The following is a 27,820-nucleotide window of genomic DNA, read 5'->3' as shown; positions in this document are numbered from 1 at the left end:
TATATCAGTATGAATTTATGGGAGAATTTTACAATGTATGTACTTTATGTACTTATACATAATAGCTAACATATGACTCTTAAGTATTGCAAAATGCTTGTTATTTCAGTTTCTCCTCACAAAAGCTCTTTGAGGTAAATACTACTATCACCCCTATTTTATAAATTGGAAAACTGTGACTAAGAGAGATTAAATAGTAACACCAAGTGCAATGTTCTTTCTATCTTCTATCTATCTATCCTTCTCATAAGTGAAAGATAACAGCATGGTGAATGGAGAACTAACTTTAGCATTAGGAAAGCCTGGGTTAAAATTTCGCTTTTGAAATATACTAGGTATGTGAAACCTTCTATTATCCCTAAACCTAAAAGTTACAAATATGCTATGCAAACGTGGAAAGAATTCCTAAAGTGAAATCACAAATCTGGAGAGAGAAGAGAGAGAAAAAGAGGGAAGGGAGGGGAGAAAACATGTACCCTTCTACTAAACAATATCAAGAGTTAGTGTGATCTAAAATTTCAATATTAATCTTGAAATACTGATATGAAGATGTCAGTTTCGATCTCTGACAGACTGGTTTTTTGGTGTTGAGGAAGTCTCATAACTTCCTTGCATTTCCATTCTCTGTTTTACTAAGAAGAGAAAATAAAAGAATCTCGGGGCTCATAAGGATCTTTCAATGAGGTCACCTACTCCATCCCCTTATCTGTAGGCAGGACCATTAGGCTAGCAGCTGAGATAAATATTTTCTATTTCATTAAAGGCTTTCCAAGGCAGCCACCTCACCACATCCCCAAGTAACTCATTCGAGGCAGAAAATCCTTCCATATAGCTCATACACAGATCCTTTAATTTCCCCAGAGCCAATTTCTATGGTCCTTCCTTAGTAGAAAATAATCCTACAACACCAAACTCTTTTCCTATCTTACTGAGATACCGTGAGAACAAATTAGATACTGTCTATGAAATGATTTCAACTCCTGGGGCCACAAGCGGCACATAAATACAGAATATTATTTTCATTAAAGGAGCCAGTTCTATAAAAGGCTCTTTGCACACTGAATTGCTATAGAAACAGGAAAAAAAAAACAAAACATAGTTCTATACTATTCAGTTATTTAATGTGCATATTCTGTGTATGTAAAAGATCTGATAGAGACCTCAAGAGAAAAAAAAAAAGCTTTGTGAACTAACAAAAGAAGGACCTTCAGAGAATCACTACCATTATTTGAGCAATTCTCATTCTTTTGGAGAGTGGATCAAAAAGTAATTTTGTAGGGTAGGGGCACCCGTGGATTTCTATTTTTGGAAAAAACTAGGCCAAAGAGGTATCATGTACCCTACTTAGCATCCAGGCCATACCACAGCAATAGCAACAAAGCTAGATAGGGACAGCCAAAGACAGTTTTATCTAATGTGTATAGCCCCGATCCTAATAGCCACCAAACAAGCTCTCTCATACCCCAGGTTGAGCCTCCTCACATTCAAATAATAACGGATAAAATTGTAATAATAATCTTTATAATAGTAATAATAACAATAATAATTAACTTTTAATCTACTGGTCCCATAGCCAAAGTCTGTTGCTCCAAATGTGCTTGGTTCACTTGGTTTACTTCCAGAAAATAGTATTAGTCTCAGTTTTCATTATAGAGGGAAAATCTGGTATGGTCTTGGATTTTATTTCCCAAGAAGAAAAAAGAGATTTTTGTTTGGTATCCTTTTTTTCTTCCTTTTTTCCTAAATGATCATAGTATGCAAGCCAGTGTCATAATTATAGAAAATGTATTCTTTTCCTCCTTTTCTTTCCCAGTGAGGAATATTGTCAGATACTGTCTGAACCTAGTATCAGTGGATAGGACTTGCTTAGCTATAAATGGAGTAGTGTGCCTTGGTCCTCAGAAGCAACTTCTGTGAGGATAATGGTCAGCTATAATATAAGGAGTAAGAAGGCTTTCTGGCCCTGTGGTAAAGTTATGGCATAGGGAGAACTGTGTCTCTTGCCAAGACAAGGAAATTAATAGTAAGAGTAGCCAACAGTTACATAGTACTCACTAGTGCCAGAAACTGTGGTAAATGCTTTACAATTATTATCCTATTGATCCTCACAACAACCCTAAGAAGTAGCTGCTATTATTGTCCCCATTTTACAATAATTATAATAAAAATAATAGCAATAATAATAACTAATATTACATAGCATTTACTATTGCTAGCCACTGTGTTTAGCACTTTACAATTATTATTTTCATAACAACCCTGAGAGTTACATGTGATTATTATCCCTATTTTTAAATATTAATTAACCTTTGTATAGCCCTATGTGAGGGGCACTGTATAAATGCTTCACAATTATTATCTCATTTGATTCTCCAACAACTTGGAAGGCAGATGCTATATTTTTCCTATTTTATAAATGAGAAAACTGAGGCAAACAGAGATTAACTGGCTTGCCCAGGTTCACATAGCTAGTAAGCATTTAGCACAGTGCCTGGCACGTAATAGGTGCTTAATAAACATTTACTGATTTGTCTGAGACCAGATTTGAACCAGGCCTGATTTTCTATTTCATCACCTCGCTGGACAGAGAAGAATTTCCCTGACAAAGGTCATAGGTCCCCTAAAGCAAAGGTATCAAATACATCCCAAGAGGCACAATTAGATTAAAATGACACTGGGAAAATATAAAAATTAATCATAATAAAATAATAATCAACAAAAAATTAATAACAATCAACAAAAATTAGTTAAATTAATAATAAATAAAATATAATATAGTAGAACATAAATAATGATAATATGTGATTTTCTAATATGTGACAGGGGCGATTCTTATGTAAGGTGAGTGGTCCTTGCTTCTATTTGAGTTGGACACCTCCCAGCTAAATTAACTTGATTCAGAATGACTATGAGAAGCTCCAAGAGAATGAAGGGAGACTATTGCCACCTGCTGGAATCTTTGCAAAACTACAGGAAGAGCTACCTGTTGGGAAACTGAGATGGCACCTGCTGGGAAGCCTACCTAGGTACATGTCTGAAATGATCTGGTAAAAGGATTTTTTATTGGATGCTTTTTATTTTTTTTCATGAGACTTGCTGTAAATTCTACCTTGTTTTCTTCCAAGTGTTAATAATGTTTGTCTTCTTTGACTTTAGTGCTAGTAAGGAGCTTTAATGATGACCACTAGATAGAGGATGCCATAAAGCATATTTCCCAGAGTTTCTGGGTAGAGGCAACCTGGAATATTACAATCCCACAAAAATATACTTTATTTCATTAAAAGGAAGCATGAAACAGTGGGGAAAGCATTGGATTCAGAGCCAGAGAACTCCAGGTGTGCATCCCAGGTCTGCCAGTCTCTGTCACCAGCTATGTGACCTTGGACAAGTCTTTGAGTGTCAGTTTTATTATTTGTAAAAGTGAGATATTGGACAATATTAATGGTGTTGGAGTGTATATTGACTTAGAAAACTATAAATTAACATTATCTATGTTGTATTATATTATTTTAAATTTTGTTAATCATTTCTCAATTACATTTTAATTTGGTTTGTCAGCACTGGGAATTTTGTAGGTTGTAACTCTCTCATCACTATACTAGATAACCTTTAAAGTTATAATTTGCCTTAAATCTAAATGAAAACCTCTAACACAAAAGTTATATGGGCAACTCTGATATTCAATAAAAATGCATATTTTATTTCATTACATATATTCTGGAGGATTATCCAAATTCTGTCAATAAATTATTATTTTGTTCTAATAAACATTGTTTGAAAAAATTAAGATCCTTCTTAGTTCAAGTGAGCTAAGAAATTCTGTAAGAGGGCCAGAGGCTAAATTGAATATTTTTACTACATACAAATTTTTACCATAATGATATTTTCTCAAGTGAACCTAGACTTACAGGTCAATCAATCAATCAAGCACTAGAATTATAAATATAACCTCAACCTCAAAGGGTTTATGTTTTACTCAGCAGATATATATTCACAGATAAATACAAACTGTATAAAATAAATAAAATGATTAGGAGGATACCCTAATGAGAGTGAATATACAAACCTCTTTTGAAAGAGAGAACATTTTAGTTAAAGGATAAGAATCATCCTTTCCTAAGTGATTAAATGGTTGAATCCTTGTTTCACATCAAAACTGCCTGCTAGCCCCCTTTGTAGTGGCTAGAAACTGGAAATTGAGTGGATGCCCATCAACTGGAGAATGGCTGAGTAAATTGTGGTATATGAATATTATGGAATATTATTGTTCTGTAAGAAATGACCAGCAGGAGGATTCCAGAGAGGCCTGGAGAGACTTACATGAACTGATGCTGAGTGAAATGAGCAGAACCAGGAGATCATTATATACTCAAGAATAATACTATATGATGATCAATTCTTTTTATATAATATATATATTTTTTATTTAATAGCCTTTTATTTACAGGTTATATGCATGGGTAACTTTACAGCATTAACAATTGCCAAACCTCTTGTTCCAATTTTTCACCTCTTACCCTCCACCCCCTCCCCCAGATGGCAGGATGACCAGTAGATGTTAAATACATTAAAATATAAATTAGATACACAATAAGTATACATGACCAAACCGTTATTTTGCTGTACAAAAAGAATCAGACTCTGAAATATTTTACAATTAGCTTGTGAAGGAAATCAAAAGTGCAGGTGGGCATAAATATAGGAATTGGGAATTCAATGTAATAGTTTTTAGTCATCTCCCAGAGTTCTTTCTCTGGGCGTAGCTGGTTCAGTTCATTACTGCTCCATTGGAAATGATTTGGTTGATCTCGTTGCTGAGGATGGCCAGGTCCATATGATGATCAATTCTGATGGAAGTGGTCATCCTCAGCAATGAGATCAACCAAATCAGTTCCAAAGAGCAGTAATGAACCAAACCAGCTACACCCAGGGAAAGAACTCTGGGAGATGACTATGAATCATTATATAGAATTCCCAATCCTTCTATTTTTGTTCGCCTGCATTTTTGATTTCCTTCACAGGCTAATTGTACACTGTTTCAAAGTCGGATTCTTTTTGTGCAGCAAAATAACTAACTGTATGGACATGTATACATATATTGTATTTAACTTATACTTTAACATATTTTACATATATTGGTCAACCTGCCATCTGGGGCAGAGGGTAGGGCGAAGGAGGAGAAAAGTTGGAACAAAAGGTTTTGCAATTGTCAATGCTGAAAAATTACCCGTGCATATAACTTGTAAATAAAAAGCTATAATAAAAAAAACTTCCTGCTTTCAAATTTAGATACTTATATAAGCCAGGGCAAGTCACAGAAATGGTGATAATATTAGCTTCTAGTTTCCAGGTTTATAGTAAGAATCAAGTGTGATTATATTTGTAAAGCTCTTAGAAAAGTACCTGACAGGTAGTAGGAACTATATAAATACAAATTTCTTTCCACTGACCTCCCCCAGTCCACCAAGTCTCCTTTTTTGTCACTAACTAGCCCTTGGACAACTTCGTCAACATCTCTTAGGTTTCATTTCTTCATCTTTTAAATGAGGAGATTGGGCTTAGCAAGTATTTCTCAACAATTTAAATATTCAAAACAGTCTGTAGTATAACTTAGGTTAACAAACAATGGTGCAAATGTTTACTAATAACCCTTTCAGCACTAAAATTCTATGGTTCTGTTCTATGAATCAATGAAATCCGGAGCAGAATTCCATAAATCTCTCTTCCTCTCAGCTCTTTCTTTGCTTCTGAAGCACTTTCATCCTTCCTCTAGCCAATCTCCGTTGCATGAAGAAAACCTGGATGATTTCATTTGGTTAAATTCCATATTTGGAGATAGAGAAAGAATTCAAAGGTGGAGGGGCAGTTGAAGACAAGGGAGACAAAAAGGAAGAGAAAAAGAAAATGATGGGAAGAAAAGGGAGAAAGGTAAACAAAGAGGAAGAGAAGGAGCAAGATGGAGAAGTAAGAGAGGAGGGGGAGGAAGGGAAAGTGAAGAAACATTGGAAGTATAAGGTAGTCGAATGGAAGTACCTTCTATAGCAAATGTATACATAATCTAAAGTAATTTGTCAAGCAATCTAGCCATGGTAATTGTTCTGGTGCTCTCCAGATCCAACTGAATGGACAGTGCACAGTCTAAATGAATACCAAAAAAAAAAAAATAAAATAAAAGGAATAATCATCTGCAGAAAATTTCAACTATAAAAATGATCTAAGGAAGGATCTAAGGTCAATGTCTGACCTTCCCAATATCTAAAGATGGTTGTAAAAAAAAAAAAAATCACTTTCTACACTGTTCATTTACAAAAAAAAAAAAAAAGGAAGGAAGGAAACAAAACAAAACAAACAACATTGCCATGAACAGAAATTTTAAAACCAAAAACAAAGCCCAATACTAGACAGGGGGTTTCTGTCTAGTATTGATGTGAATCAATGAGTTTTACTTTGTGACTTCACAAATGCAGATGTTGGGAGATGCTTAAGCAGCATTTCTTTGCTTCACTGTATTGTATACCCTACCTGCCCCTATTTAAAAAAAAGTAGTTTTCACATATGCAAGCTACACTAGATTGGTTCCCAAAGGACAATTGGCCAACCAGAATTTGTCTCAATGAGGTAATGCTTTCAACTTGGTGTCTCATCGGTTGAGGCAGTTGTCACTTGATCAGCTAAAGCATTTCAGGTCTGACATTCTATGGGAAGCCTAATGTACAACTCAGCTGAGCTCTGATCAAACTCAGCTATTTTCTCTATTGCCTCCAGCTTCTGAAATTACATCTACAGTTTATGGTTGTTCAAGATTTGGTAGATTCTACTTTAATTAATCTAAAAGCCCTGCTGTAAGTACTGATTTGCTATACCCTAAGTACTTTATAGACTTTAATCTTCTCTACATCCCCCTGACTATCTTGGAAAGATATCATCAGCATTATCCCTAGTTTATCCACATAGACAGTGAAGCCCAAGGCAGGGAATTACCTTGCTTGCTTGAATTAAGTTTTAGATAGTAAAGCATTTATACCTCACAGATTCAGGAACTAAATGAAATATTAGGCTTAAGAAAATTTCACACTGAGTCTAGGGATTTCCTAGGTTTCTTGACTGTAAAATCAGCCACATTCAAATATGTACATATTGAATTTTTATCTTCTCTTGAAATCACATATTTAAAGCTGGAAGGGATCTTAGGCATCATATAGGCCAGTACCTTCCATTTTACAGTTTGAAAACCTGAGGTCCAGTAAGGAGTCAGTAAGAGATAAGAATTAAACCTGAGTCACAAGATTATAGACTTAGAACTGGAAAACACATTAGGAGGTTATACAATTCAACCTCTTAATTTTACAAATGAAGTTCCAGAGAGATGAAATGAATCACAGTCACAAAGCTAGCAAATGGCAGAATCAGGATTTGAACTCAGAGCAAATCTAGGAGTCAGGAGCAAATTTAAACTTCTCTGACTCCATTACATCACACTCCACTATATCACTGCTTTTCCTGGGCAATTATTTTTTTTCCAGACAATGTCTTTCAATCAGCATTCTTAACCTGACATCTATGAACTTTTTCAAATTAAAAAATATATTTTCATAACTGTATTTCTATAAAATGTTGTCTTTGTAATCCTTTATATTTTGTTTATGTATTTAAGGCATAATTCTGAGAAGAGGCTCATGGAATTTATTAGCTTCCCAAAGGGGTCTATGACACAGTAAGAGTTAAGAAGCTCTGTCAGGGATGCAATTTGACTTTCTTCCCTTCACACAATTCAGTTCATTTTAACAAATCTACCCTGGGCAAAGTCCTGGAGATACAAAAATAAAGTGAAAGGCAGTTGCCACCCTCAAGGAGCTTACCTTCTCCTGGAGAGAGGAACATTTCCACAGGGGAGTATGTTCCCAGGTACAGCAGAGCTGCCTTTGCCAATAAGGAATACTTCTGGCGCAGCATCCATTTGTCTGTAGGTCTCAGGATATCTGTCACTTGGATGCAGAGATTGTCAGCCAGGTAGTGTGTTCTCTGATAGGATCAGGGTGTTTCCTGCACACCTAAGAAAGGCTGGATGTCCATCTCATGAGAAAGCAAGAAGGTTCCTAGCAACAAACACGGAGCTAGAGAAAAAGACCAAGATGGAAAGAAAAGAAAAGAAATATGGAGTTGGAATCAGAAATATTCCTTGGGTTTCTTTTCATTCCCTTCAGAGCTAGGACAGGACCTCCCTAACAGACCTTGCCTGAGGGCATGCTGGTACCAATATTGAAGCAGTACAAAGAAATTTAACAAGTGAGGTCCATGTTGAGAGATAATGCTGGAGGTTTCTAACACTTTCATCCCAATGCTGCAGTAGCCTGGGACTTTACTATAACCACCCCAAAAAACAACATAATCATAAGCACTGAGATTCCAGCTGTTACATATGATATCAATACCCTTTATGTTCCTTACCTTATAGCATTTTGCTAATGAGGCACTGGAGGGACATTTTCATTCTCCAGGGACTAAAGAAAGACACTTTGAGGAAACAGCTGATGAAACACCTGCTGCTTACTTTAATTTCTTATTCTTTATCTTGAATTCTATTGTAACCAAATGGGTTTTTTTGCCTTAGATATTCTGATAAAACATAATTTGTTGTGGCCAGTGGGGAAGAGATTGTGTAGGAAAATTAGACTCTCTGCACTGTAGCTTTTAGTAGATAGTTGTTTCCAACAACTTGTAGGAACCTGAATGTGGCAATAGAGCACTAGAAGCAAATACAAGGTAATTTGAGGAGAAAGCATTGACACTCAGAGCCAGGTGGCACCAGTCAGAGAAAAGGGTCAAGGCTTAGCATGACTTGCCAGGGCTTCAAAGCAAATTAACAAGATGGGTTTTGGAGTGCCAGAGAAGAGAATAAGATAGGAAGATTAGTTTGTTGGAAGAAAGATACATGGTTGAGGCAAAAACCAATGAAGAATGAATAGTACTTTTCCAGAAGAATTAAGACAAAGTTCTCACACACAAAAACTTTTCCTCAGGCACCCTCAGGGCAGGGAAACTCTGACAACACAGTTTCCGTACTCCCCACAAAGATCACTTTTTGAAGAGACCATTTTTTTTTAAATTGAAAACTCTACTCAACAAGATTGAATTACCCCAAAGGGTGGGTGTTCGGGCACTGATCCAGAAGCCCAAAGGTCAGTCTATACTTTTTTAAGATAAATGCAGAGTGCCGTATGTTCTATCTCCTCAATGCCCTCTTGCAACATCATTCAGAAGATTCCCAAACTACAGAAATCTACAACAGCCCTTCTATAATCCCTGGATTCATGAGAATCAGCCTCATTTACAGAGCAAAACATTTCATAAGGGGTCTCAGTCATGTTCAATCCTAGCTTAACTTACTTCATCTCCAAGCTAGTCATCAACCCTTCATCTCTACTCCCTACTTCCAAGGATACCTTTTCCTCTCTCTTTTTCAGTTCCCCTTATAGGCTGTCTACCTGTATTCAAATGTAATTCCTTAGGAGCCCAAACTGTATTGTTTGTGTTTGTATCTCTGATGCTCAGCACAGTGCCTAGCACATAGTCAGGGTTTTATAAATTTTTTATCTATTTATATATAACAATGTCTGATCTTCTTCCATCAAACCAGAAGACATTCTCATGGCAAGAGATGTTATTTTAGATGTGAGATGCAACTGCCCTGGAGGAGGTATTCAAAGGTAAGACTTTTGAGTCCCATTGTGCTTTTCACCAAATTTCTCCCAGTTTAGTTATGCATAAAGACCCCTTTTTTCCCTAATGGCACCTTTTTCTGTGAGTCCAAAGTCTTGGCAGAGAATTAAAAAGTAATAGTCTTTCTTAATGGCAGTTAGGTGATGAAATGCATAGAGAACTGGCCCTAGAAACAGGAAGATCTGAGTTAAAATCTGTTAAATTTTTAAAATGTTAAGAAAAAAGTTTTATAAGATACTTATTAACTGTGTGACCCTAGGAAAGACACTTTGAATTCCCAAAGCCTCATTTTCCCCATTCATAAAATGAGAATAATGATAATACTTATCTCAATGTTGTGAGAATCAAATGAGATATTTATAAAGTCTTTTGCAAACTTTAAATTATTATATAAATGCTAGCCATTACCATTATTATTATTTTCCCTACATTCTCAATAAAGAATTTCTCGGCTCCTTTTCTAAAGCATTCCAATAAACATTTATTAAGCTCCTGTTATATGTGAGGTACTGTGCTAAGCACGGGGGATACAATTAATGAAAAAAAAAAAAAAAAGGTAGTTTCTGTTCGCAAAGACCTTACAATTGAATTGGAGGATACAACACACACAAAAAGAGTAATTTTGTTCCAAGGAGTTGAAATAACAACAAAACAAACATGACAACAGATGCTCTACAAGCTAAAAAAACAAAACAAACAACAACAACAACAACAAAAAACCCACCTCTATAAAAGAATGAATTGGGAAGAGTTTGGCTCTCCAGCCTTCCAATCAAAGGAGAGAAGAGGCTGAGGGAGGTGGTATCAGTCAAGTCTGAGGTTAGTAGCATGGTGATTAGATGAGATGAGATGAGCTGGAAGGGACATCTAGTTTCATGGAGTTGACATCAATCTAGCAGTAGATGCTGAGTGTATTGAGCCTATTTATCTGTCTGTCCCTAAGATCTGTCCCTGCCCAAGAAAAGTGGTGGCTAACTTTTATATAGTCTCTTTTAACCTAGAGCTATTTGAAGGTCCCTGTGATGAAAAATGTGAGCAGAGATCTAATGGGTTTGGTTATTTATCAACAATATTATTAATGATATATAATAGTACATTATATTCTGAATAATAACATTATAATAGTATATTATTATATATTACATAATACATAGCAACATATTACATATGTTGTATGCTGATGTTATATAATACTAAAAATAAAATTAATAATACAATATCATTAATGATAATAAAAATAGTATTCATTATAAATAGTATTTATATGCTTGATATATGTAATATGAGAGCTTTACATATGTGATTTCATTGAGACTTATTTCATTTGAACAACACTGCAAGGTGCTCTCATTATCCCCATTTGCCAGATTAGTTTGAGGCAAAGAAAGGTTAAGAGATTTGCCTAGGTTCACTAAGCTACTAAGTGTCTAAAGCAGAATTAAACTCAGATGTTCCCAATTCAAAGTCCAGTACTCTATTCACTGTACCACCCCACTGCCTCACACATTCATATCTGTTGGCTTTCATAGATTTGAGAAAGCCCTATTGCTATCCTAGAAGATTTGAGAGAAGTTTTATATCCACAAAGCAATAGTGGACAGAAAACTGTTGTATTTGCCAGAAAAGAACTAATTGACTGTCAATTAACCTATTAAAAGTTGGAGCCTTTGACTCTGAAGTAGGCTGCCAGTGATGGTATGTTCTTGAGAAGATGTAATTCATTTTATTTCAAGTATAAATGGAATTTAGTCAGACTCACTGGTAAATTAGGTGAGGAGGTGCAATGAGAAATCAAGGAAGTAGCTACATAAAGGACCAGTCCTTTGGCAAATAGAAAATTGGTGCCAAAAAACATATGTGGCACAGAGGGGATGAAGGTCAAGAGCTGGATGAAGGGAAAGTGTACGTTGCTATTCTTTTGAATGTTAGGGAGGCCTGCCAAGACTAATCTATTCTGAGGAAATCTGGGAAAGGCTGAATCCAGAGACTATTCTTCCTTCTTTCTCACACTCCAGCTTTAGTAGGTTCTAAAGCAAGAGGTTCTTAACTTGGGGTCCATGAAGTTGGAATTTTTTCTTTTTGTTATTTATTTTTAACATTCTTATCTTTTTAAATCTTGAGTTCTAGATTCTTTCCTTCCCTCCCATCCTTCTCCTATTCACTAAAAAAAGCAGTGTATTAATTATATGTGTGAAATTATGCAAATATTTCCATATCAGTCACATCTTAAAAAAAGGAAAAAAAATTGTGAGAAAATTATGCTTTAATTGCATTCAGAGTTTATTAGTTCTCTCTCTGGAGATGAATAGAATTTTTTCAGTACGAGCATTTTTTGGAGTTGTCTTGGATCACTTGGATTAGAGTAGCCAAGTCTTTTACAGTTGATCATCATTACAGTATTGCTGTTACTGTACATAATGATCTCCTGGTCCTTCTTAATCTAAATTTTGCATAAATTCTTACAGATCTTCCTATATTTTTATTAAATTGTTTTAAAAATATTTTGATAACCTTATTTTAGTAGAATTTATTTCCTCTATAATCTAATATATTTGTGCTTATTAAATATTAAACATTATGCTTATTAAAATACTATTTTGAGAAGATGTCCCTAGGCTTCACCAAACTGCCAAAGGAGTCCATGACACACAAAAAATTAAGGACCCTTGCCCTAAAGGAATAGAGATTATTACACACTAAACTGAGTAGGAGCAAAAGACAAAGCTATTGCACTTGGAGCAGAAATGGGATTTAAGACTAGGGCAACTAAACATACCAATTGTAGGCATTGGAAGTACAAAAATGGCTATGTAATCACACACCAGGATTATTGCTTTGTGTCCCTGTCTCAGATCTCTTCGCCAAACCATTTTCTACTCATCTGCCAAAGTTTTCTTCATCTCACCATGTTATTCCCTATTCAATAAACTTCAATTAGTCCCTCCTATAAAATCCTCTGTTTGGACTTAAAAGCCCTTCATAAACTGGCCCATTCCTACCTTTCCAGTCTTCATGAACTTTACTCTTTTCCTACATACACTACAATCTTATGTTGGCTATTTCTCCAACAAGACGCTCATCTCATGACTCTGGACACTTCCTCTGTACAGAAATTATGTATCTGTAGTAATTTAACTAGGAGGAGAAGGTAGCTAGTGGCTCCTTGGGTGCACTGTGGACAGCTCCCTGTCCCTCCTTATATTAGTGGGGGAGAGAAGTTCATTGTGCTTTGGGGGAGCACAGAGAAAGGTGCATTTCACCTTAGCTGACAAGTAAACCAAGCATTGATTGCTCCCTCATCTCAGTGAAGTGTTTGGGGATGAGGTTTTTCACCCACCAAGGAGATGTGGGAATAATGGGCTTACTAGTCAGGGATCCTAATCATGGAGGAACGAGTGCCAGGCCCACTTATTCTGAAGACCTGGCAGTGGACTAGTATCTGCCATGGAGATGACAAGTGTTGCTGAGAGGAACAAACATTATCTGAGGCCAAAATGGAAGTCTATAATTCATGGCAGGCAGTGAATGGTCAGGAAAGCAACAGGAGCTTTCCCCAAGTAATAGCCCAAAGTGTTCACACTGAAATTTCCTAGTTCTTACTCAGGCTACAGAGGGATATTTCCTATACCTGGCTCTAATGGAGCACAAGTATTTTTGAGTATCCTATATTCCAAATTGTTCTGGGGGAAAAAAGATAAAATTAAATTTATTTGGGAATGTTTGCTGATGCCATCATTGCTCAACCATTTATTTTTATGCAAATTAAGTGTTTTGCTGTGTCAGTGTTACTCTTTACCTATATTTATTAGCATGGTAAGCAATTAAACCTGAGATACCAAATAATTAGTTCCCAATTTCTGAATTGAGCAAGGGCAAGAAAGCCAAAGTAGGCAAATTACCATTGAAAATTCCCAATAATTTGAACCCAAATCTGTGAGGATCCAGAGGTGATGAAGTCCATAGGCTAAATTACAGTGGATTTGTCTCTGTTGAAGATTGGTGGGGCAGCTAGATGTAACAGTGGAGAGAGCACCAGCTTTGAAGGCTGGAGGACTTGGGTTTAGGTCCTAGCTGTGTGACCCTTAATCCCAATTGCCCTGAAAAAGAAGAAGATTGGTGTTTTAGGAGCTAAGTGCCTTTCATAAGTGCTGCAGGAAGAAGAGGTCTATTCCATAATGATATTTGGAGCCTAGGATATGAAGCTATTTTGTTCTGGAGTGCTATCATAGCAAGATATTACTAAACCAAGCAAGCTTGATTCTAGAAAACATAAATTTGGATTTGGAGGATGAGTAGCTTTTATGTTTACTAAATTATTGGAGTAGTATGATTCTACTCAATTATTGGTCCAGATGTATTGAAAACCCACAGATAACAAAATTATTACAACTGAGATCTTCAGCAATCTTCATAGCAAAACTGATCAAAAGGAACTAAAAGAACTAGCTGGTCTTCTCAGAATTAATTCTATGGGATCTACCTCTGTGAAGCCCTGGAACTATCATCCTGGCTAATAGTTAAGAACCCCATAAAGCAGAAGAGGACTTTGCATTCCTCATTTCTAGGCAGCTAGGTAATAGAGCCAAACCAAGGGTCAGAAAAATCTGAGTTCAAATCCAGCTTCAAACACTTAATTGTATAATCCTGGGCAAGTTTCTCCAGCAAGCGAAATCATTCCAGCCCAAAAGTAGCCATTGCTACAGCACCTACTCTTACACACCCATTACACATATTGCCTGACTTGAACCTCTGTTTGCTTCAGTTTTCTTATCCATAAAATGGAGTTAATAGCACCTACCTCCTAGGGTTGTTGTAAGGATCAAATAAAATAATAATTGTTAAACATGGTGTTTGGACCTAGGAAATGACATTGTTACTATTCTAGCAGTCCTCCATCTTGCCAGCTGGAGCTCAAGGAACTATGGGAAGGGGAGGTAGGGAAGGAGGAGAGAAGGAAGAGATTATTTTGTTTTATCAATGACTGGCTGAACATCTGCTTTGTTAGTAGGCAATTGCTCCAACCCAGAATGGAAAGTTGTAAGCCAGCTTGAGAATAAGCAGTGGGGAGATTGGGGGGAGGGAAGGAAAGAAAAGAAGTGGAAAAAAGTTAAAAAGAGAATAAAATCATGCCAAAGGTTCTGAACTACTCTCAGGGACATAGTGGCAAAAATATAACCTTTCTTCCCTTAGCCTGGCTTTAAATTCAGATTTACATATTCATCAACAGACCAAGAAAACATGGTCTAGATCAGTGATTCCCAAAGTGGGAAGGAGGGAAGAGGTGTGAGCAACAAACAAAAAGAAGTCACCCAGACTTTTCCCCAGACACCTATGGGAGATAGCAAGTTTGTTGTATGTTTCAGGTAGAGTAGGGAAGTTAAGAGGTCTGTCATCGGTCACATCTGAATCATCATGAGTAGCAGGAACTAGCACATGAGTTATAGTCAGAAGACCCAGGCTCCAATTCTGTACCATTCCTTATTACCTATCAGATTTTGTGTGAGACCCTCAGCTCTTCATCTGTCAAATAAGGAAGGTGAGCCATAGATTCCAAATTCACACTGTCACCACTGCTGTTCTTTACCCCATCACTTAGAACACAATCTGTTTCTCTGTCTTAGGATCTCTTTTCCCCACCCACTATCCCCTTCACCCACCTCTTTAAAAGCATTACCCCATACAGGACTTTTACTCAAAAGCACGGAAATTCTGGGGGTGATTAACGATGATGCTGGTAGTGGTGGAATGGGCAGGCGAGACCAGTTTTCTGGGGAGGAAAGCCATTGATCTACTCTAGACTCTACTTATCACCCATCAGCACTTCCTGAATTCTCTCCATTTATGAATGCAGAAATAGTCAAAGCAGGAGAAGCCGTAAAGAGAAATTTATGGCATTGTTACCCACGGCATCAGGAGCCACCTCTGAAAATTCTGCCATCTACTCTTTAATGTAGTCATCTGGATGATTTGTAGGAACATCAATAACTTCCCAGAGTAATGTAATTAGCCCTGCTTCGCTGCAAGACTGTTTCCAATTTACGATACCGTTCAGACTCAAGTTGTTTCCCTGGCATTTGGTACCATATATTTAAGTTCCTTCTGCCTGCAGAAACAAGGTTTTACAAAGCTCAGCACTCGAAGGGCTTAATTTCTTGCTCAGAAGAGGCACAAAGAGGAGTGGAATTAGCAGCTTTGCTCTAAGTCTTTGGCAGGAGCCAGATTCCTTATCTAGCATCATATGTAAATCAGGACATTAATGCCATGTGCTGCCTGAGATCCTAATTGCCAACCAGGTTGCTCAGCTGAGATTTGAGCCTGTCAGCTTTGTCTGTCCCTGTGCGTCTTTAGTTAGCTCATGTCAAATGGAGAGGAGCGCCTGTGTACATTCTCAGAAGCAAACTGTGAATCTCAGATGTGCTCCCCTATCTGACACTTTCTGAAACAAAGACTGTACATATGTGGAATTTCTTTAGCCCAAGAGTAACCATTTATATACATCCACCCTCCTGCACCCAAACACACACATACACATTGCCTGGCCATCATTAACCAATGAATGATCCAAGGTTTTTCTCCAGTTTTTAGTTGATGACAGGTTAAAGGAAATTTGTGTCCCCACCCCTATCCATCATCACAATTCTATCATTGTCATTTAATCAGTTATCCCTGCCCCAAAGGAAAAAACAAAAGATATCTTGATCAACCACCAAAATTTTAATAGGCTCAGTGCTTTCCCTTTTTCCCTTTTATTTACTCCCAACTCTGGGGCTCACCACTCTATTAGAGGACCAGGCCTCTTTTTGTGTCTCTAGCACTTAACACAGGGCTGGCACATAGTAGGTGCTAAATAAATGTTTATGGATTGATTGCTTACAGTACCTATATAGGATATACTAATTAATTTATGTATTAATCTGAACTTTTTTTTTTTTTAGCATCTGTGATTGCTTCAATCTAGGGCACTCCCAGTTAGGAAACACTCTTTACCAATTCAGGTGAGCAAGTCTTAGAGATTTGCCTTGGGCACTGGGGGCAATAAATAACATGCCCAAAGTCACAAACCCAGGATGTATCATGAATCCAAGTCTACACAAGCTATTATACTAGTTTTCTTCCTCAAGCAAAATAAATCATAATTAAGATGAAAAATTGCTTCTAAAACCAGTTTCTCTTAGCTTAAATAATGGATATTTAAGAAAAAATAATAACCCCAGAAGGGGATGCTATGAATGAATGCACTCTGAAGTTCAATATATACAATTTAGAGATTAACATATATTTTGGATGATATGGGATCATATCTCTCTTCTATGGGCAGAGACCATTGGGAAATAATCATAATTAAACCTAGCAATCTGCTCTTTAAGGGCCCAATGAAGCTTATTTTTAATTCCAATGTTATATCTTGCCAGGCACAACCATGTGCCTTCAGCATTTGTTGCTAAAAGTCTATGTGAAACGGGTAATGTGGCTTATATTACCAAGGCCACATGGTTCATTTCCATGTGGGTACATTTCCATGAGAACACCTAGTCATTTATTAGTCCTTCCAGTTAAACACATAAAGATTAACACATGGTAGGAAATGGCATTCCTCAGTATGAAAATGCAAGCCAACAGTAAATTAATCATAGATTGCTGAAATTTGTAAGTCTAACAAAGGGCTTCAATTCAATTCAATCCAAGGACAGCAAGCATGTGCCAGGCTTGAAAAGATAAAGAGATGAAAGGTAAAATTGTCCCTTTTCTTGAAAAGCTTTTAGTCTCCTGACTGGAAACAGTATAGCTAAAGGTAAGTAAATTTGGAGAGGAGGAGAGAAAGAAGACAGAAGAAGAGGGGAGGCAAAGTAAGGAAAAGAGAAGAGAGGAGAAGGGAGGGGAAGAGAAGAGAAGACAGGAGAAGGGAAGGGAGGAGAGGAGAAGAGCGGGGAAGGGAGGGGAAGAGAGGAAGAAAAGGGAGGAAAGGAGAGGAGAAAGAAAGGGAGGAGAGGCGAGGAGAAAGGAGAGGAGAGAAGAGAGGGGGAAGGGAAGAGAAGAGAGGTGAAGGGAGGAGAGAAAAGGAAAGGGGGAAGGAGAAAAGAAGAGAGGAGAGGAGAAGGAAAGGAAGGAAAGGAGAAAAGAGGAAAGGAGACAGGAAGAGAGGGAAGGAGAAGAGAAGAAAGGAGAAAGGAGAGATATAGAGGAGAGGATAGAGGAGGAAGGGTAAGGAAAGGAGGAGTGAAGAAAAGAGGGGTGAAGAGAGGAAAAAGAGGAGAGGTCAGACAGCTAGTAAGTGTCTGGAGATCTGAACTAAGTCTCAATTTCTATACTCTTACCACTACTTCCCAATCTACCTTGGACAACTAAAGCAGGAGGTGAGAATGACTTGTGTTCCCTGCTTACTAGGTTATAGGTAGAAATGAACTTTTTTCCCCCTAATTCAATTCTTCTCTTCCCTTTTCATTGAATCTTAAATAACAGGAGCTAATTTCAAATCTCATCTCTGTGATTTACTATTTGTATGATCTTAGGCAAATCACATAACCTCTAAAGACCTCAGTTTCCTCATCTGTAAAATGAAAGGATGGACCAGATGATCTAAAATACCTTCTGGCTCTATATCCCCTCTCCCCCATGCACACACCCAGGCACATTATTAACTCCATGCATAGGGACAACAACCTATTAATTCAGACTCTAATACACAAAAGGTTTGAGGCAGTCTGCAACCACTGGCCCCTTTACTGGGCCCCCAAGCATGCTAAATTTTTTAAAAACATAAAATTAAACTCAAGGCACTAATTATATGAATTTAGGACTTTACTTACTGAATATTGACATAATTTACTATAATAAAGTGGAAGTTTCCCTGCTGCACAGTGACATAATACAACGAAAAGAGCATTAGCTCCAAAGTTAGGCTACGTATGAGTTTGAATGCCATCTTTGACCCTTACTACCTGTTTGACCTTGGATATGTCAGTTAGCCTCCATGGGTCTGTTTCCTCCTCTGTTAAGATACAGGGGTTGGAGCAGACAACCACAAAGTCCCTTCTGAATCTATTATCTTGTGATTGTTTGCCAAGCATGACCACCCTACCTCCTTTTGCAACAATATCCCATTTTTGCTGTATTAAAAGAGCAGTATTTCCTTTTGCCATCTGTGCTCTAGGGACAGCTCATTTCTGTAAAGTTCAAATTAGGAGCTGCTCTTGGCTTGGATATTTGTGTCCCTCCACACCCAGGAAACAACAGTATATAGCATGAAGTTGTTTGTTTTATTGTTTCCCCCAGGTTAGGGGGCTTCCATACTATGGACCATAAAAGAGTTAACATTTTCCTGCACATTTATTACTACATTAATCTCAAATGCCTTATCTTGTCTTCAACCATACAAGGTTAATTAGGTTATAGTCTGAAAACTGCTTCTACCATGGCATCAGGAAAAAAAAAAAACCTCTTTATCAGGTCTCATAAAGTTGATCAGACTCATAAAATATCAAAACTGAAAGCAACCTCAGAAAAGTCTTACTACTCATCAAGCTCTAGGTTTGGGCTGGGATGTGGGAAGGAAGGGTTGTGGGGCTTTAGAAAATCCTTCATCATTTTATGCCCAGTTAGACTTCAACTACAAATCAAAAGATATTCTCAGCATTCAGTATGTAGTATCATGGACATATTACTAATTAAGGCCCCAATGCTAAATAGTTCAACTAGACATAAACTTCATTAGAACCCCCATTGGGAGGAACAGAAGACTATATACCCTCTTCCATAAAGACACTGAGTGACTCCCTCCATACTTATATAGCCAATTAGTGCCTCAGATAAATCCAACCCTAAGATTCGTACTGTTTAATTTATGTCTTTCTAAAATTCTTTATAAATTAAACCTCCCAAGCATACCAGAGACCAAAAGAAATTGTAATCTCCCATAATGATTGGCTCAATGCATCTGTCTATTTATATGTATGTGTACATGCAAATATGTGCAGATGTATACATTTTATATATATGTTATATATTTACAGTTACTTATGTGTATATATTGACACACATATTTACATGTAAATTTATATTGCCATATATATATAATATATAAATGTAAACATATGTGAGTATGCACATATATGTGTATGTATCCATGTATACCCAAATCCCTGTATATACCAACAGATTTTTCCTTTTTCAGAAACTCATAAGTCATTCATCTCTCTGATTTCCCAAGTCTTATGGAACATCTCTCCACCAATGCAAATTGCAGTTCTTTATAACTGAGCAGATAAGCCCTAAAGAATTATCTCAAGTATATGGACATTAAATGTGTGGCCCAGAGTCACACAGTACAAGTCAGGGCCAACCCAGGTTTCAGTCCAGTCCTCTTTGTAAAAATTACTTCTTTTTCTTAAATGAACTAATGTTAAGTGAAATAGCAGAACCAGGAGATCATTACACACAGCAATAGTAAGATTATACAATGATCAATTCTGACAGATGTGGCTCTCTTCAGCAATGAGATAATTCAGGTAAGTTCCAATGCTCTTGTGATGAAGAGAGCCATCTACACCCAGAGAGAAAACTGTGGGAACTTAGTGTGGAGAACAGCATGGTATTTTCACTCTTTTTGTTATTGTTTGCTTGTATTTTATTTTCTTTCTCATTTTTTTCCTTTTTGATCTGATTTTTCTTGTGTAGCATATTTGTGTAAATATGTACAGAAAAATTGCACATGTTTAACATATGTTGGATTACTTGCCATCTAGGGGAGGGAGTGAAGGGAAGGGAGGGAAAAATTTTATAACAAGATTTTATAAGGGTGAAGATTGAAAATTATACATGCATGTATTTTGAAAATAAAAAGTTTTAATTAAAAAAATTACTTCTTATGAAGAAAAGTGGCTTAATGGGAGAATTCTCCACTTAATTCTAAGTACACCATGGTAATCTAAGTGGGTATCCCAATGGCAACTTTACATATTGGAAAGCAAAAAATTGAGATGAAAAGAAAATTCCCAAATCACATGAAAAGTTGGAGATGAAGGAATAAAAACCGGGGGTCGAGGCTTTGGTCATAGAACACCTCTCTTTCTATCCAAGAAATACTTAAGAGAAATAGAATATGCCAAACAACCCCTGGGAATTAGTTGATTGGGCACACAAGTCTAAATTCCTTTACAGAAGAACTCCCAGACTCTCCCATCCCCTCACACTATAGTGTAATACCTAGCAATAGTTATCTGAACCTCTGCCACCTTCTAATCAGTCAACTGCAGTTCTCAGATTGGCTCGGTCTGAGACTCACGTGTCAAGTTTCTTATTTCTTGTCCTGTTTCGATGCTCCTACCATTCCAGGAACTCTGCAAATATTGTCTTCAATCCCTGATTGGCTCAAGAGTTATTCCTCCCTTCCAAGGGGTGATTCAAGGGTGTTTGGAAGCTGTCTCTATTGCTTAAAGCTAAAACAAGGCATATTTGTGTGATGGTAGATAATGAAGTGCAGAAAGGAACCCTGGTTCAATTTTCAGCAGTAATTGCATTGGAAGTACAATAAATAGGGAGGTTTGATAATTAGCCTGTCATTCACTGACTGAGCTAGAGCAGGAGGCTTTAGAAACTTGACACTCAGGAGAATGTCAATGGCAATAATTCCTTGTTGATCAGACTATTCTCTGATCTAAACCACCCTCATTCTCTTATCTCTTTTTCCCAGAATTTCTCCAGCTCAAGACAGTACGGTACATTAAAAAAGAACATTGACTCTAGCAACAAGGGAATTGGGTTCAAATCCTTCTTCTTATGCTTAATATTTATATGAGCTACCAGTCACTTCACCTTGCTGAGTGTCAGCTTCATCTGTAAAATGAGAGGGATGGACCAGATGAACCTTGAGAACTCTTTGAAGTTTAGATCTATAATTCTAGTTTAATTATCCTAGAACAGAATTCTATTCTATTCTAACAGGTAATATAGGCCAATGGAAGCCAAACCCTTACAAGTCATGCTCTGCCTGATATAATTATTCATATGGACTTCAGAGTATGTGCAGTTACTTTAAAGATGATTCCTGTATGCTTAATACATGATGAAGAAAAGGACCTTTGCACCAGCCCTGAAATCAGGAGGGCCTGAATTCAAATCTGGTCTCAGACACTTAACACTTCCTAGCTGTGTGATCCTGGGCAAGTCATTTAATCCCAATTGCCTCAGGGGAAAGAAAGAAAAGAAAAAGAAAGGAAGGAAGGAAGGAAGGAAGGAAGGAAGGAAGGAAGGAAGGAAGGAAGGAAGGAAGGAAGGAAGGAAGGAAGGGAGGGAGGGAGGGAGAGAGAGAGAGAGAGAGAGAAAGAGAGAAAGAAAGAAAGAAAGAAAGAAAGAAAGAAAGAAAGAAAGAAAGAAAGAAAGAAAGAAAGAAAGAAAAAAAGAAAGAAAGAAAGAAAGAAAGAAAGAAAAGAAAAGGTTTTTTGTGGATTGCTGAACTGGAACTGAACATGTATTCAAAAGGACACTATCCAGACAAAGCAATTCCCCTTTCCTTCCTATGCTCCAGTGGGGAGGATGAAATAAATGCTGGTGGCCTCCAGGTAGGGCTGAGGCCATGGACTTTTTCTCTCCCAGGCACGGCCTTTCCATTCCTTCTCTCTCTGTTGTATGAATTCTTTTCTGCTCTTGATGAAGGAGTATTGGAGACAATTGTAACCTTATGAGCTTTGAGAAATCCAGCATCAAAGCTGCGTGAAGTCCAGAAAGGGGAATGCATACCAAAGTTTGCCAGCAGATGAGCACAAGAAGGGTTAAGCTGTGGGATCTGGTGAATCTGTTTCCAGATACCACTTTCTGGAAATATTTTATCAGCTGGGCTACTTTCAAGTGTACTTAGTGGGTTAAATGCTTTGTAGCAATCCTTTAAATTTGAGCCCATGATCCAAGGTGATAGAGAGGAGAGTGCACTTCTGATTTAAGGAGGAAGACGGGGGTGTGTTTATACTTTTGTTTTATATCTTCTCAGTAACTATCCCTTCTATAAAAGCTAATTACTGTCAACTGGTTAAATGATATTGGAGTGTTAACCTCTGAGTAAGTCAGTGATATAAGGGAGGTAATAACTATAATTGGCAATTATGCTCAAGCTGATAAGGTTAGAGAGAACTCTGTTGACCCTGATGAGTACCTGTGGAATACAAAAGAAAGACAAAAGGGCTAGCCAGCCCTTTAAGGAGCTGACTCATCAGTACAAGTGGGAATTGGGATAAGGACTCCCACTGTGTAAAGTCTTCACTTCCCACCTTTAAATAGTCATATACAAGACAAAAAGCCACATTAATGTGAAGGCAGTCATCACATAAAGGAATAAGGAAAGGATTTTAAATGACATTTGATATTCTAAGTATAATATTTAGTGTGCCCTTTATGGATACACTTAACAAATGTTTATTGAATTAAATAAATTAAACTGTGACCCAGAAAGGTTAAATGATTTGCCTAGAATTCATGTCTGCTGACTGATTCTATTCTATTGTGCTCTCCACTACAACACACTGTTCACATTTTATATTATACGTTCCATTATGTCTTCTCTGATTGATGAAGATGCTGTGATCACCATCAGGCAGTGTTCTGAATGTATCTGAATAGTCGGTAGCATTGTATAGTAGAGATAGAAACGACTTTAGGGTTAGGATTTGCTGAGGAAGACACTGAGAGGTTAGTTGACTTGCCCAGGATGCAAAGCCAATATATATCAGACTTGTTCCCAGGTCATCCAGACTCTAAGGATGCTTGTGATTTCCTTTGATGCTACCTGAAAAGGCACAATCTGATGAAGTGATAAACTTACTAGCATGAGTACAAAACAGCTCCTACATTTATTTCACCCGGAAAATGTGGAATTGATGTAGGGGCTTTAATTTTGCATAGGCCAGGCCAGGCCTGAAGCTAGAGCTCCTCTCTCTAGGGTCCTGTTTGCTGAAGAGATGGAACATTTCTTGGCTACTTGGGAACTTGACTACTTTGCAGGGTAGGTCCAAGACTTTTATTCTAAAAACATTTTAGAAAGGATTCAAACCACTGGATAACTCCACTACTATGCCCCAATCTATGACAGGATCCATAAATTATTATTGTGGGAAGAAAGCTCATATAATCTTATATCTAGAGTTGAAAGTCGCCTCTAAAGCCTTCTAGTCTCCTCTTTCATTTTATAGATAAGAAAATTGAGGAGCAGAAAGGTGTAATAACTTGACACGGGTCATATAGATAGCAAGGGTCAAAGGCAACATGTGATTTCAGGTCTTCTGACTACAATTAATGCTCTCTCCATTCTACCACTCAAGGGCATTCAAAGTGGGGCCAGGAGAAAGAAGGAGGGTAATGAGTGAATGTTTAGTAAGTGCATAGAACCACAAGCAACTACTATGCATATAAGACCCTATATATAATAGGACCTATTTTTTAAGACATAAGGACTAAGGTAGGAGGAGAGTCAGATTTTGGAGACCCCTGAAAAGCCACCTGGAAGGAGTTTGGATTCAATGTGGTGAGTAATAGGAGCTGTTGTTGCCTAAAACTTCAGTTTTAGATCCATAGATTATTAGAACTGGAAGGAACCTTAAAAGTTCCTCTTTGTCCAATGTCCTCTTCAACTCTGCTTTGTTTCCACCCTAGACAAGTCACTTAACTACTATCTGCTTAGGTTCCCTTATCTGTAGAATGAGTATTAAAATAATAGCACTTACCTTTTAGGCTTGTTGTGAGGATCAAATGAAATAATAATTGTAAAGCACTTAGCATAATGCCTGTTACATAGTAGATGCTATATAAGTGTTAGCTATTATCATTATTATATTTATCATCACATATAATATGCCCCACAACATAGTCATCAAGAACTCTTTATGCCTTTTTCACATTATTATCTCTTAAATTCATCCCACTGCTATCTTTGAAATAGTCCCTTATTACCTTTCAGCTGGATTATTTACAATTATCTACTAACTGGTCTCTTCAATCTCAAATTCTCCCTCCTGCCTTACTTTGCATTGAACTTTTAGTTTTATCTTCCAAAAGCTTTTCTTTGATTATGTTCCCTTTCTGCTCTGAAATCTTCAAAGCCTCTTGACTACCCAAAAAATAAAATTCAAACTCCTCCTATTGATCCCAGTAGAATTCAGTCAGTCAGTCCATAAATAATTCTCAGGTACCTGATATGTGTTAGATCTACCCGGCATTCCCTTAAAATACCTTATTCTTTCTTGCACTGAGGCTCAAGTGAACTAATTTATATAAAGCATTTTGAAAACTTTAAAGTGCTGAAGGGGGCAGAGCGAAAATGGCAAAGAGCAGACAGGACTTTGCCTGAACTCTTCCTAGCTTCCCTCAGAATCAACACTAGATCAAGCCTCTGAACAGGTGACAGAGTTCACAAATATTTGGAGTGTAACAAATTTCCAGCAGAAGATATCTTGGAAGGACTTCAGGAAAGATCTGTCTCAATCAGGTCTGGGGGGGGGGGGGGGGAACTAAACAAGGAAACAGAGAATTATGGAGAATGAATGTAAAGCAAAACATAGTATTTTCACCTTTGTTATTGTCATTCGTTTGCTTGTGTTTTTTCCCCTTTTGATCTGATTTTTCTTGTGCAGCATGATAAATATGGAAATCAATTTAGAGGAATTGCATGTCTTTAACCTATACTGGATTGCTTGCTATTTGGGGGGAGAGAGGGAAAGAGAGAGAGAAAATTTTGGAACACAAGGTTTTGCAAAGGTGAATGCCAAAAACTATCTTTGCATGTGTTTCGAAAAATAAAATACTATTAAAAAGTGAAAAACACTATAGAGCAGGGACCATTTTATGTTCAGCGTATTCCCTCTGATACTTAATATAATGCCACACACATAATAGGCATTCAATAAATATTTGCTGCATGTCTATACAATTCAGAACATTCCACTTTTATCTATCAATTCCAACCTTCCTAGAAATCTACATCTTCCAGTCCGTTAGTTGTCATCCTCTCCACCTGGCTCTGAATGCCCAATAGAGGTACAATGGACAGCTGCACAGTAGACAAAGGATTGCAATAATATCAAGCCAGAACGTGACCACCAAGAGCAGGGGAACACTGCCTGAAGATCAAGAAATGATATCAACCTGACTGTGCCCTGGAGATACAGACTAAAAACATGCAACTTATCTCATTTGAAAACATTAGCTTTCATTCAAATGGTTTTCCCAAAGGTGGAAGAGACAATTTCTTTCCTCATGAATAATTTAGCCTTCCAGTCCACTGCTCTTATTGTTTTAAGAAGATTGAACACAGTGACTTAAAGTCAGTGTTCCCACTGGCTTTTCTATGTTTTGTACCATATTTGTGCTACAATTCTTGTCCTCTGTCCTTAAGTTCCCTCCACTAACATGTATAATTCCCTCCCAATTCCTTTTCTCCTAATACACTGTATTTTATTTTTCTTCTTCAAGAAAATACTTTTTCTGGTCTTAAGTGTGCAACAGAAATAGTTCATTTATAAAGTGAAATACCACACTCGAAAGATTGCTTAGTTGGATTCATTTCTAGAGCCTAAATAAGTCTTCAGTTTTCTCTCCTTTTTTCTGACAGGTGTATATTTGATCACAATGGAACATTGAATACCTTTACCCTCATTTCCCAAAACAGGAACATTTATCATGACTTTGTATTAAAGGTTTCTTTTTTCCTTTTTTAAAATTTAGGGACTTTCCCTTATTATTTCATCTAGTACCACCTTCCCAGACTTCTCTTTACCCTACATAGCATAAACCCACATTCTAAATGTGGTTAGCAGTCCTCAGATAAAATAAATAGCACAAGTTACACAATATTAAGTTGAATGAGCCCACACTAAGTAGTGAGAAATATAGTACATACAATATATATTTGTCTTCCTGATTCTTATATCCTCTTCCAGAATGTTACAATAATAAAACAGCTAAGAAAATCAGTTTCTGGTCCACAACCATTTCACATTTGCTCTATTTACCCATGTCTAGTTTTATATAAGATAATAATGATCTTCAACCTATCAGTTGTTAAATGCAGTGGTCCTCTTAAAATAGAATTTTTATACTAATATTTCATTAATCAATTATTAATTTATTTTATTAATTTTATATTAATGTTTATAGTAAATGGAGTTCTTTTTCCAAGAATCCCATCAGAACTCAAGGCAAAGTTGTGAGTTTATTAAGAATCTGTCTTTAAAGGAGCTCATAGTACACTAGCAAAAGGGAAAGAAATGGTAAGAGTTGATCCAGAATAGGATCACCTTCTGGGACAGCCCAGAAATCAAGCTGATATTCTGGGGGAATCTCTAGATTTGGTATAAATAAAAATCAAGTTAGCTCTAAACCTGCAGGGAATCCATTAATTTGAATAGGAAAAGAAATTACATTTTTATTTCTAGAAACCTCTAGATGTAATTCAAAATTTTCAATTAAAAAATTTTTTTTAAGAAACATTTTCTGGGAAAGTGTCCATAGGCTTTATCAGATTGCCAAAGGGATCCATGGCATACACAAAAAGGTTAAGTATCATCTTTATTCTGAGATATAGCCTCTTGTCCAAATCTTCATCTCTAGATTTTAGGCTTATATTATTCCAAAGCTGACAAATGTATATTTGGAAAGTCTTCATTTTTATAATTTCTGTTTTATTCTACCATCTTGGCTCCTAGAAGTTCCCATTTTTAGTTTCCAAAAAATAAATATCTATAGATAACCTACCTTGAGCATCATGGGATTTGATAAATCTGCTTCATAGAGGTCATCCTACAGAAGCTTAGTAAGTTTAATAATATTCTAGTGACCTGAAAGTATTTCTAAATAGCCCTCCAGAGTTTCTCATTTTCCTTCATGAAAATATTTGAATGGAAATCATAATCTTTGCCTACCTGCCAGTACCATGTTGATGATTATATGAGGAAATAAATGTGGCAGTGTTTTGAAAACTATGAAATGCTTACATAAATGTATGACATTATGAGAAATCACAATTATGGAAAGACAGTGAGACTAAGATGATAGGACAAAAATGGCCAATCTTGAAAGGGATATGGAAACACTGGGACACTAATATAATATTAGCGGAATT

General features: G+C 36.9%; 1 long non-coding RNA gene across 1 annotated transcript in view; it reads right to left on the bottom strand.

Annotated features, from left to right (window-relative positions):
• Window positions 1-8,109, bottom strand: part of LOC116423360 — a 96,935-nt gene extending 88,826 nt beyond the window's left edge. Inside the window, exon 1 of the long non-coding RNA XR_004233946.1 lies at window positions 7,860-8,109. This is a non-coding gene — a long non-coding RNA (uncharacterized LOC116423360). The remainder of the gene's footprint in view (window positions 1-7,859) is intronic.
• Between the last annotated feature and the right edge of the window lie 19,711 nt (window positions 8,110-27,820).

This window comes from Sarcophilus harrisii, chromosome 4 (genome assembly GCF_902635505.1).
Source record: "Sarcophilus harrisii chromosome 4, mSarHar1.11, whole genome shotgun sequence".
NCBI lineage: Eukaryota > Metazoa > Chordata > Mammalia > Dasyuromorphia > Dasyuridae > Sarcophilus > Sarcophilus harrisii.
Note: the sequence above shows the minus strand (reverse complement) of the source record. Positions and strands in the feature narration are given on the sequence as shown.